The sequence below is a fragment of the Pleurodeles waltl genome, chromosome 4_2 (genome assembly GCF_031143425.1).
Source record: "Pleurodeles waltl isolate 20211129_DDA chromosome 4_2, aPleWal1.hap1.20221129, whole genome shotgun sequence".
NCBI lineage: Eukaryota > Metazoa > Chordata > Amphibia > Caudata > Salamandridae > Pleurodeles > Pleurodeles waltl.
Genome location: NC_090443.1, coordinates 251,655,949 through 251,666,380, shown reverse-complemented (window position 1 = coordinate 251,666,380; position 10,432 = coordinate 251,655,949).

Below are 10,432 nucleotides of genomic sequence, written 5' to 3'. Positions count from 1 at the left end.
AGCCAGTCCAGCCTCCTACATTGGTTGTGAAGTGGTGGGATAAGTGCTTGAGACTACTTACCACTCTTGTCATTGTACTTTTCATAAGAGAAAATTATACAAAACAAGGTCAGTGTATATACACATAGCCAAAAAGTTTTGCATTTCCTCTTTTCACTCTTTTCTAAGTGCTGAAAAGTACTTCTAAACTTTCAAAAAGTTCTTAAAAGTTTTAAAAGTTTTTTTCTGTCTTTCCAAAAAGTTCTGAAAACTTTTTTCTCTTTTTCTATCACTTTAACTCTCTCTAAAAAAATGTCTGGCACAGGCCAAAGTGTTGATCTGTCCAAACTTGCATATGACAACCTTAGCTGGAAAAGAGCAAGGAGTCTCTGTATAGAGAGAGGTTTGAGTGTAGGGAAGAATCCTTCCTTGAAACTGTTACTTAACATGCTTAGAGAACAGGATAAGGCCATAGGTGCCCCATCTGTTGAAAAAGTACCTAATAGTTCTCAATCTGATTCAGGGACTCCCCCAGGAAAAGATTCAGGAAAGAAACTTCCTAGCCTGCCCATTACTAGACAATCTAGCATAGATGGTAATGATGATGAGCCACACCAAATAAATAGTGTTGTCTCACATCATAACAAAAGCATTTATTCTCACCATACTGGTAGCAATGTTTCTGTAAACCAAGCTGTTAGGGTGCCTTCTGTAAGGGACAGGTATCCTTCTGTTCATTCCCATCATAGCTCTGTTTCTAGAAATGTCCCTCCCACCAACCCTGATGACAGAATGTTAGGGAGGGAACTCAATAAGTTGAGGGTGGAACAAACCAGACTGAAGCTTAAAAAGCAACAGCTGGATTTGGATAGACAGTCTTTTGAATTAGAGAAGGAAAGACAGAAGTTGGGTTTAGATACCCATGGTGGCAGCAGCAGTATTCCCCATAGTCATCCTGCAAAAGAGCATGATTCCAGGAATCTGCACAAGATAGTTCCCCCTTATAAGGAGGGGGATGACATTAACAAGTGGTTTGCTGCACTTGAGAGGGCCTGTGTTGTACAGGATGTCCCTCAAAGGCAGTGGGCTGCTATCCTATGGCTATCATTTAGTGGAAAAGGTAGGGATAGGCTCCTTACTGTGAAAGAAAATGATGCTAATAATTTCCAAGTTCTTAAGAATGCACTCCTGGATGGTTATGGCTTAACCACTGAACAGTACAGGATAAAGTTCAGAGAGACCAAAAAGGAGTCTTCACAAGACTGGGTTGATTTCATTGACCAGGCAGTGAAGGCCTTGGAGGGGTGGTTACATGGCAGTAAAGTTACTGATTATGACAGCCTGTATAACTTGATCCTGAGAGAGCATATTCTTAATAATTGTGTGTCTGATTTGTTGCACCAGTACTTGGTGGACTCTGATCTGACCTCTCCCCAAGAATTGGGAAAGAAGGCAGACAAATGGGTCAGAACAAGAGTGAACAGAAAAGTTCATACAGGGGGTGACAAAGATGGCAACAAAAAGAAGGATGGTAAGTCTTCTGACAAGGGTGGGGACAAATCTAAAAATGAGTCTTCATCAGGCCCACAAAAACACTCTGGTGGGGGTGGTGGGTCCAAATCCTCCTTTAATCAGAACAAGGAAAAGAAACCATGGTGCTATTTATGTAAAATAAAAGGCCATTGGACAACAGATCCCAGTTGTCCAAAGAAAGGCACCACAGCTCCTACCACTACAACCCCTACTGCTACACCTAGTGTCCCTACTAATAGCAGTAGTGGTGGGAGCAAACCTACTAATAGCCAATCCAAGGGAGTAGCTGGGCTCACTTTTGGTAATTTAGTTGGGGTTGGTCTGATTAGGGAGACCACAGAGGCTACTTTAGTCTCTGAAGGGGCTATTGATTTAGCCACTTTGGTTGCTTGCCCCCATAACTTGGAGAAGTACAAGCAACTAACCCTAATAAATGGTGTTGAGGTCCAGGCCTACAGGGACACAGGTGCCAGTGTCACAATGGTGATTGAGAAACTGGTGCACCCTGAACAACACATACTTGGACACCAGTACCAAGTAACCGATGCTCACAACATAACACAAAGCCACCCCATGGCTGTTGTAAATCTCAACTGGGGGGGGGTAACTGGTCCAAAGAAAGTTGTGGTAGCTTCAGATTTACCTGTAGACTGTCTATTAGGGAATGATTTGGAGACATCAGCTTGGTCAGATGTGGAGTTGGAGGCCCATGCAGCAATGCTGGGCATCCCAGGGCATATTTTTGCTTTGACAAGGGCTCAGGCCAAAAAGCAAAAAGGACAGGGAAGCTTGGATCCTGGAACAATGGACCAAGTGCTCCCTAAAGCTAGGGCTAGTAGAAGCAAACCACTTCCTACTATCCCTCCCTCTACAGTGGATTCTAATTCTGAGGAAGAAGAATTCCCTCCCTGTGCAGAACCTACACCAGAGGAGCTGGAAGCAGACACTGCTGAGCTTTTGGGTGAAGGGGGGCCTGCCAGAGAGGAGCTGAGTGTGGCACAGCAAACCTGTCCCACATTAGAGGGTCTCAGACAGCAAGCTGTCAAACAGGCTAATGGGGATGTCAGTGACTCTCACAGAGTTTACTGGGAGGACAACCTCTTGTACACTGAGCATAGGGATCCTAAACCTGGAGCTGCCAGGAGATTAGTGATTCCTCAGGAGTACAGAAAGTTCCTCCCAACACTGGCACATGACATTCCCTTAGCTGGGCATCTAGGACAAATGAAAACTTGGGACAGGCTTGTTCCCCTGTTTCATTGGCCTGGGATGTCTGAGGACACAAAAGAATTTTGTAAGTCCTGTGAAACCTGTCAAGCCAGTGGCAAGACAGGTGGCACACCAAAGGCACCCCTTATTCCACTGCCTGTGGTTGGGGTTCCCTTTGAAAGGGTAGGGGTTGACATAGTTGGCCCCCTTGACCCTCCTACTGCTTCAGGCAATAGGTTTATCTTGGTGGTAGTGGACCATGCCACAAGATATCCTGAAGCTATTCCTTTAAGGACCACTACAGCTCCTGCAGTGGCAAAGGCCCTCCTGGGAATATTTTCCAGGGTGGGCTTCCCAAAGGAAGTAGTATCAGACAGAGGAAGCAATTTCATGTCTGCATACTTAAAGGCCATGTGGAAGGAGTGTGGTGTAACGTACAAGTTCACAACACCCTATCATCCACAAACAAATGACTGGTGGAGAGATTTAATAAAACTCTCAAAGGCATGATTATGGGTCTCCCTGAAAAACTCCGCAGGAGATGGGATATCCTTCTACCATGCCTCCTTTTTGCCTACAGGGAGGTACCCCAGAAAGGAGTGGGCTTCAGCCCCTTTGAACTTCTTTTTGGACACCCTGTTAGGGGTCCACTCACACTTGTAAAGGAGGGTTGGGAACAACCTTTAAAAGCTCCTAAGCAGGATATTGTGGATTATGTACTTGGCCTCAGATCAAGGATGGCTGAGTACATGAAAAAGGCCAGTAAAAACCTTCAGGCCAGCCAAGAGCTCCAGAAGCAATGGCATGATCAGAAGGCTGTTTTGGTTCAGTACCAACCAGGGCAGAAAGTGTGGGTCTTGGAGCCTGTGGCCCCAAGAGCACTCCAAGATAAATGGAGTGGACCCCACACAATTGTTGAAAGAAGGGTGAAGTCACCTACTTGGTTGACTTAGGCACTGCCAGGAGTCTCCTTAGGGTGCTCCATGTCAACCGCCTGAAACCCTACTATGACAGGGCTGATCTCACCCTGCTCATGGCAACTGATGAGGGACAGGAAGAAGACAGTGATCCTCTACCTGATCTCTTCTCTTCCACAGAACAAGATGCTCTTGTGGAAGGTGTAGTTTTGGCAGATTGTCTTACTGCTGAGCAGAAAGACCATTGCATAAATCTCCTAGGACAATTTTCAGAACTCTTCTCTACTGTGCCAGGCACCACTTCTTGGTGTGAGCACACTATAGATACTGGAGACAGTTTACCTGTCAAAAGTAAGATCTATAGGCAGCCTGACCATGTCAGGGACTGCATAAAGCAAGAAGTTCAGAAAATGTTGGAACTAGGAGTGGTTGAGCACTCTGACAGTCCATGGGCTTCCCCTGTGGTACTGGTACCAAAACCCAATTCTAAAGATGGAAAGAAGGAAATGCGGTTTTGTGTAGACTATAGAGGTCTCAACTTGGTAACCAAAACTGATGCTCACCCTATACCCAGGGCAGATGAGCTTATAGATACACTGGCATCTGCCAAGTATCTAAGCACTTTTGATTTGACTGCAGGGTATTGGCAGATCAAATTATCAGAAGATGCTAAATCTAAGACTGCATTTTCTACCATTGGAGGACATTACCAGTTTACTGTAATGCCTTTTGGTTTGAAAAATGCACCTGCCACTTTTCAGAGGTTGGTGAACACAGTCCTGCAAGTGCTGGAAGCTTTCAGTGCAGCATATTTGGACGATATAGCTGTCTTTAGCTCCAGCTGGGATGATCACCTGGTCCACCTATGGAAAGTTTTGGAGGCCCTGCAAAAGGCAGGCCTCACTATCAAGGCTTCAAAGTGCCAGATAGGGCAGGGTAAGGTGGTTTATCTGGGACACCTTGTTGGTGGGGAACAGATTGCACCACTTCAGGGGAAAATCCAAACAATTATTGATTGGGTTCCCCCTACCACTCAGACTCAGGTGAGAGCCTTCCTAGGCCTCACTGGGTATTACAGGAGGTTCATTAAGAACTATGGCTCCATTGCAGCCCCTCTTAATGACCTCACATCCAAGAAAATGCCTAAAAAGGTATTATGGACAGCAAACTGTCAGAAAGCTTTTGAGGAGCTGAAGCAGGCCATGTGCTCTGCACCTGTCCTGAAAAGCCCTTGTTACTCTAAAAAATTCTATGTCCAAACTGATGCATCTGAATTAGGAGTAGGGGCAGTCCTATCACAACTTAATTCTGAGGGCCAGGATCAACCTGTTGCTTTTATTAGTAGGAGGTTGACCCCTAGAGAAAAGCGTTGGTCTGCCATTGAGAGGGAGGCCTTTGCTGTGGTCTGGGCTCTGAAGAAGTTGAGGCCATACCTGTTTGGCACTCACTTCATTGTTCAGACAGACCACAAACCTCTACTTTGGCTAAAACAAATGAAAGGTGAAAATCCTAAATTGTTGAGGTGGTCCATATCCTTACAGGGAATGGACTATACAGTGGAACATAGACCTGGGAGTAGCCACTCCAATGCAGATGGACTCTCCAGATATTTCCACTTAGACAATGAAGACTCATCAGGTCATGGCTAGTCTTATTGTCCTTCGTTTGGGGGGGGGGGGTTGTGTAGGAAAGTACCATCTTGCCTGGCATGTTACCCCCATTTTCCACTGTATATATGTTGTTTTAGTTGTATGTGTCACTGGGACCCTGGTAACCCAGGGCCCCAGTGCTCATAAGTGTGCCTGAATGTGTTACCTGTGTAGTGACTAACTGTCTCACTGAGGCTCTGCTAATCAGAACCTCAGTGGTTATGCTCTCTCATTTCTTTCCAAATTGTCACTGACAGGCTAGTGACCATTTTTACCAATTTACATTGGCTCACTGGAACACCCTTATAATTCCCTAGTATATGGTACTGAGGTACCCAGGGTATTGGGGTTCCAGGAGATCCCTATGGGCTGCAGCATTTCTTTTGCCACCCATAGGGAGCTCTGACAATTCTTACACAGGCCTGCCACTGCAGCCTGGGTGAAATAACGTCCACGTTATTTCACAGCCATTTTACACTGCACTTAAGTAACTTATAAGTCACCTATATGTCTAACCTTTACCCGGTAAAGGTTAGGTGCAAAGTTACTTAGTGTGAGGGCACCCTGGCACTAGCCAAGGTGCCCCCACATTGTTCAGAGCCAATTCCCTGAACTTTGTGAGTGCGGGGACACCATTACACGCGTGCACTACATATAGGTCACTACCTATATGTAGCTTCACCATGGTAACTCCGAATATGGCCATGTAACATGTCTATGATCATGGAATTGCCCCCTCTATACCATCCTGGCATAGTTGGCACAATCCCATGATCCCAGTGGTCTGTAGCACAGACCCTGGTACTGCCAAACTGCCCTTCCTGGGGTTTCACTGCAGCTGCTGCTGCTGCCAACCCCTCAGACAGGCAGCTGCCCTCCTGGGGTCCAGCCAGGCCTGGCCCAGGATGGCAGAACAAAGAACTTCCTCTGAGAGAGGGTGTGACACCCTCTCCCTTTGGAAAATGGTGTGAAGGCAGGGGAGGAGTAGCCTCCCCCAGCCTCTGGAAATGCTTTGTTGGGCACAGAGGTGCCCAATTCTGCATAAGCCAGTCTACACCGGTTCAGGGACCCCTTAGCCCCTGCTCTGGCGCGAAACTGGACAAAGGAAAGGGGAGTGACCACTCCCCTGACCTGCACCTCCCCTGGGAGGTGTCCAGAGCTCCTCCAGTGTGCTCCAGACCTCTGCCATCTTGGAAACAGAGGTGCTGCTGGCACACTGGACTGCTCTGAGTGGCCAGTGCCACCAGGTGACGTCAGAGACTCCTGCTGATAGGCTCCTTCAGGTGTTAGTAGCCTATCCTCTCTCCTAGGTAGCCAAACCCTCTTTTCTGGCTATTTAGGGTCTCTGTCTCTGGGGAAACTTTAGATAACGAATGCAAGAGCTCATCCGAGTTCCTCTGCATCTCTCTCTTCACCTTCTGATAAGGAAACGACTGCTGACCGCGCTGGAAGCCTGCAAACCTGCAACATAGTAGCAAAGACGACTACTGCAACTCTGTAACGCTGATCCTGCCGCCTTCTCGACTGTTTTCCTGCTTGTGCATGCTGTGGGGGTAGCCTGCCTCCTCTCTGCACCAGAAGCTCCGAAGAAATCTCCCGTGGGTCGACGGAATCTTCCCCCTGCAACCGCAGGCACCAAAAAGCTGCATTACCGGTCCCTTGGGTCTCCTCTCAGCCCGACGAGCGAGGTCCCTCGAATCCAGCGACACTGTCCAAGTGACCCCCACAGTCCAGTGACTCTTCAGCCCAAGTTTGGTGGAGGTAAGTCCTTGCCTCACCTCGCTGGGCTGCATTGCTGGGAACCGCGACTTTGCAGCTACTCCGGCCCCTGTGCACTTCCGGCGGAAATCCTTTGTGCACAGCCAAGCCTTGTTCCACAGCACTCTAACCTGCATTGCATGACTTTCTAAGTTGGTCTCCGGCGACGTGGGACTCCTTTGTGCAACTTCGGCGAGCACCATTTCACGCATCTTCGTAGTGCCTGTTTCTGGCACTTTTCCGGGAGCTACCTGCTTCAGTGAGGGCTCTTTGTCTTGCTCGACGTCCCCTCTCTCTTCAGTTCCAATTTGCGACCTCCTGGTCCCTCCTGGACCCCGGCAGCGTCCAAAAACGCCAAACACACTATTTGCAAATAGCAAGGCTTGTTGGCGTCCTTCCGGCGGGAAAACACTTCTGCACAACTTTCCAGGGCGAGAGGGATCCGTCCACCAAAGGGGAAGTCTCTAGCCCTTTTCGTTCCTGCAGAAACCTCAGCTTCTTCTGTCCAGTCGAAGCTTCTTTGCACCCACAGCTGGCATTTCCTGGGCATCTGCCCATCTCCGACTTGCTTGTGACTTTTGGACTTGGTCCCCTTGTTCCACAGGTACCCTAGATTGGAAATCCACAGTTGTTGCATTGCTGGTTTGTGTCTTTCCTGCATTATACCTCTAACACAACTACTTTGTCCTTAGGGGAACTTTAGTGCTCTTTGCACTCACTTTTCAGGGTCTTGGGGAGGGTTATTTTTCTAACTCTCACTATTTTCTAATAGTCCCAGCGACCCTCTACAAGATCACATAGGTTTGGGGTCCATTCGTGGTTCGCATTCCACTTTTGGAGTATATGGTTTGTGTTGCCCCTATCCCTATGTTTCCCCATTGCATCCTATTGTAACTATACATTGTTTGCACTGTTTTCTAAGACTATACTGCATATTTTTGCTATTGTGTATATATATCTTGTGTATATTTCCTATCCTCTCACTGAGGGTACACTCTAAGGTACTTTGGCATATTGTCATAAAAATAAAGTACCTTTATTTTTAGTATAACTGTGTATTGTGTTTTCTTATGATATTGTGCATATGACACTAAGTGGTACTGTAGTAGCTTCACACGTCTCCTAGTTCAGCCTAAGCTGCTCTGCTAAGCTACCATTATCTATCAGCCTAAGCTGCTAGACACCCTATACACTAATAAGGGATAACTGGGCCTGGTGCAAGGTGCAAGTACCCCTTGGTACTCACTACAAGCCAGTCCAGCCTCCTACAATGCCGCAATTGGATTAGAGGTCATTCGTTTTATTTGAAGCATTAGATTTTGATACTGGTTTCTAAAGCCCTGATTAAGTCATTTGCAACAATTTTTGAGATTCCCTTAATGTGCTACCCAGTCTGTATTTTGGTTTCTCTCAGAGTCATTTTTGCATCCAAAAATATAACACAACAACTGATATACACCTTAAACTTGTCAATCCTATTGGCTTTGTCAATGGTTGTTATCTGTTTAAGATAAATGAGTAACAACAATGATTTCTTATAAATAATTAACATTGGGAATGTTTCGATTCTGAAATTGTGAGACTATGAATTAAATATTATTGAGGCCTTTGGAAGGACTATGGCCTTCAGTTATGTATGCTTTATGTTAGATATGTATACCCTTTTTCTCTGCACATCGCATCCATCGGAATGTTTTCAATCTCCTCTCTTTCCTCTTCAGCACCCTCTTTTCACTGTCGCCTGAATGCACTTCCTCGCACCTCCCTCATTATACCATCTCAAACATAGACTGCACTCATACACATTTGAGCACTTTATTTCGTTTTTCTTTTGCCTTCTAAATATTTGGACCTCTTTGCACAACCTTTGCAAACATATACACTGAATTTCAATTGAAGCTGGAACACATGACCATTGTTCTGTGTGCTCTGCAGAGGCACCAACACACTGACAGGCACTTCACTTTGCCTTCAGCCTCAGAACCCGTGTTCTCAATCAAAGCCCTTCATAAACACCTGGCACAAGTCAAAGTATGCACTTTGCAAGAGTAATAAAATGCACAAAAAGAAATACAGAAACAGAGCGTGATGAAACAGCTAACTCTCTTGGCGAATGCAACGTTAAGTAAAATGTGAAAACAGAGAGGAACGATATCACCGACACACATTACCTTAACATTTTTAACATTTATTGTTCCTAGATCAATTCATGTTTTTGGCATTAATCGTAAGGGCATGAAGATAGGGCCAGTTTTAACCCATAAGGCTGATAATTGCCTTTCCTGTAAGCGTATATTTCTCGCTTTAAGCTTTTTCTTGGGCAAATGGATAAACTTTGCAAGGAAAATCAGAACCCTGCTTGTATTTTGGAATGTAGAGGTGGAACAAATACAGCAGCTCCATTTCTGAAGGGGCCAGTAATCTGCAATATAAATAACCCAAGATTAGCATTATGACACTTACCATTACCAAGGACAAGGCACTAAACTAGACATGCTTGCATTCACTCCTACTGCATGGCGAATGTGAAAGGGTGGGATGGATGTTTGTGAATGACAGATGCCTGCCCTGACGCAGGGATGAAGATTACAACGCCCGAAACCATGATGCTAAAAGCATTACTGTCCTATAGTGGATACTACCATAGACCACAATCAAAATGAAGGGCTTTAGAAAGCTAAGGCCTGTGTTGTGGGTCACAGTGCAGAAAAGTTGATTTACTGCCTGGCTTCCTTCTCCTACTTCAAAGCGAGGTGGGGCAGGCAGCCTTGGACAGACAGCCCAGATTTAAATACATCGATTTGTTTAGAGATACAATTGTATTTCTAAACAAATGGATCTATTTAATATTTTGTTAATGTTGGTGTGCAGGAATTTCAGAGGGTGCAGCCCCATAGCCCTAGCGGAGAAACCACCCCTCATTGGAGTGGAGAAAATTGGGGTAGATTTGAGTGGGAGAGTGGAGTAGATAGAACTTAGGTAGAATGGGGTGGAGTACATTGGGGTAGATTGGAGTGTGATACATTGGCATAGATTGGAATAGAGTGTGGTAGTTGGGGGAAAATGGAGTGCAGTTGATTGGGGTAGATTGGAATGGAGTGGGATAGATTGGAATGGGGTAGCTTGGAGAGGGATGATTGTAGTGGGGTAGCTTGGAGTGGATTGGGGTAGATTGGAATTTAGTGGGTTAGATTGTAGTGGGGTAGAGTGGTGTGGGGTAGACTGCAGTGAGGTGGAGTGAGATGAAGTGTGGTAGATGGGAGTGGAGTAGATAGGGGTAAGTTGTAGTGAGGTAGATTGGGATGGGGTACATTAAAATAGAGTAGATTGGGTAGAGAGCACAGGGTAGATTTGGGTGAGTAGAGTATGGTAGGGTGAAGTGCGGTA